Here is a 2,500-nt window from a genome sequence, read left to right as displayed (position 1 = left end):
TCCCACCATAGGCTCCCAGGGAATGTTGTGTTTTTCCATATAATTTTGAAGTGTATCATACATTGCTTTGGCAGTCTCGTGTTCAGGAAGAGAAAGACAATAAAAAATGTCCTCGTGAATCGCATTCTCATGCAAGTAACGAACAAATGTCAAAGCATGTGCATTTTTTCCTTCTGTGCTTACATCCATTTGAAGAGCATAAGCTGGTGAATGTCGCAGTCTTTCTGTTAGCGTGCTCTCTTGGTCATCAGCGATTGCATCAATTCTTCTTTTCACTGTGTTATCAGACAGCGGTATTGTCTTCAGTTTTTGAGCTTCTCCCTCCCCACACATTGTTTTTACCATTTCGACGGCGGCTGGTAATATTAATGTCTCAGCAATGCTATGTGGCTTCATAGCCTTTGCTACGAGGTAGCTCACCTCAAAAGATGCTTTCAGTGCCCGCTCACTGACTGTCATAGCCTTTTTAAAGTATATCCGCTGCTTATTCAGCTCCGCATTTTTTCTTTCGAAAAAAGATATTGGTTTGCCGACATATTCTCTGTGTGTTGTCTCAAAATGTCTTTTCAGTTTGTTAGGTTTCATACTCTCCGCAGACAGTATGCTAGCGCACAGCAGACATTTTGGCTTTTCCTCGTTGCTTTCGATGATGCTCGTAAATCCATATTGAAGGAAACTTTCAGCATATTTTCTATGCCTTTTGGGTGCCTGTTTCTCATTTTCTTCTGTCCTGGCTGGGCAAGGCTGGCGAAGAAACCGTTCCATTTTTAAGGCAGGTTCTCTGACTCTGTGTCCTGTTTGAAGCGTCGAAACATGAAATACGCGCGGTCACGTGATCAGGTGACCAAGACCTTCCGGCTCATACTGCATTTTTTTAAACTTGTTTTTTTTATTATTATTATTATTATTATGATTATTATAAATATTATTATAAGGGAAAATGTGTGGTATTTTTGATTTAAATGCAATATATATTCAATCATTAAAAAAAATTAGAAGTTTTAATTTTTTTTTTTTTTTTTTTATCAATTGCTGGAAATTCCAGGCGACCCCATTTGAATTCCAGGCGACCCCACGTGGGGTCGCGACCCCAAGGTTGAAAAACACTGCCCTAGACCAACGAGCCAGCACAATCGCAGGCGGACGCAATGGATCGCATCTGGACGCAATGGATCGCATCTGGATTCTAAGTGAAACTTTCTCACTTCTCTCCCGGTCATTGCACAAAGCTTTGGGGCTTGCCCAAGTTGCACACAGGGCTCACTCACTTCAGTTTTTGTGCTTCTGAAAAGTTTCCTCAAAGACTGATGAAGAATGGTGACTGGAAACTGACACAAGGGAAGTTTGGTAAAAGTACCGCACCACTGATACAGAAGGCTTCGGAGGCCTCAGTCCGCTCACGCTGAAAGGCAGTGTAACTATGACAGAATGACAGAGCTCTTCTCAGCTGTCCCAGGAACATGTCATTTACCAGCCGAAACTAGTCACGAGCTAGCCAGGAGTCGAACCTAGTATCTTCTAATCCGTAGTCAGACGCGTTATCCATTGCGCCACTAGCCCCCTCCTCTGCTTCGCATGCACGTGTGTCACTGCCTGGGGTCAGGTTTGAAGCCTGACTCCAAGCCTGCCCCACCTCTTACAAAGGTCATGGGCTCGTTGTGGGACAGCTGTGTTGAAAAGGCCACTGAAATGACATGGCCACAGGCAATTCATGGCTGACAAGAATGGTCCAGAAGATTTGCTCGAGCTCTCCGCCTTGATTATGACGAGCCAAGCAGAGGCCGACGTGCCCCAGAGCAATGGAAATTAAAACAAAAGAGTCATCAGTTGCACCAGTGCTGGTGACAGACCACTTTCAACAGTCACACAAAGTACATGTGTCATATTCTCAGTCAGTGTGGGCTGCCGCACAAAGTACAAATGAGCAAGTCAGCTGGCACCCTCTCATTAACACGGCTACCAGGGAGACTCAACCCCTGTGCTTTTGTGAGAAACTGAGGCCCAGTGAAACTGCAACGGTCCAGCGGGGAGGAAGCCATAAGGGAACGTTGCCGGCAGGATTCGAACCTGCGCGGGGTAACCCCAATGGATTTCAAGTCCATCGCCTTAACCACTCGGCCACGACAACCCCCCCCTCCTCAGAAAGCCCCTTTCCCCAGCGCCCGCAGTTTGCCCCAGATGCCTGCCAACCAAATAGAAGGGGACAGCGACGAGCTTGGAAACAGACAACATTGGTGCAAGATTTCAGGACATCTCACAGCTCTGACCAGAGATAGAGAAAGGCAGAGGGGGCCGTGTCCAGAGCCCTGAGCTGTGCCCTCTGGCACTTCCAAGCTCTTCATGTGGCACAGTCACCGGGAGTGCGTGGTGTCAGGGTTTAACTCCTGCATCGGGCAAGAAACGTGGATTACATTTTTTCAGTCATCCACGAAATACATTTCAAAGCGTATTTGTGCCCAACTACACTTAGTTCGTAAGATGGATGAGAGCCCACTTGCTG

General features: G+C 46.6%; 2 non-coding genes across 2 annotated transcripts; both read right to left on the bottom strand.

Annotated features, from left to right (window-relative positions):
- Window positions 1–1,487: 1,487 nt before the first annotated feature.
- Window positions 1,488–1,560, bottom strand: trnar-acg (transfer RNA arginine (anticodon ACG)). The gene has a single exon. It is a non-coding gene; the product is annotated as a tRNA-Arg (tRNA).
- Window positions 1,561–2,046: 486 nt separating this feature from the next.
- Window positions 2,047–2,128, bottom strand: trnas-uga (transfer RNA serine (anticodon UGA)). Its single transcript has one exon. It is a non-coding gene; the product is annotated as a tRNA-Ser (tRNA).
- Between the last annotated feature and the right edge of the window lie 372 nt (window positions 2,129–2,500).

This window comes from Halichoeres trimaculatus, unplaced genomic scaffold (genome assembly GCF_033239565.1).
Source record: "Halichoeres trimaculatus isolate MK-OKI-2021-1 unplaced genomic scaffold, fHalTri1.1 fHalTri1_scaffold_6, whole genome shotgun sequence".
NCBI lineage: Eukaryota > Metazoa > Chordata > Actinopteri > Labriformes > Labridae > Halichoeres > Halichoeres trimaculatus.
The sequence above is the reverse complement of the archived record's forward strand: the minus strand, read 5'-3'. Positions and strand labels throughout refer to the sequence as shown.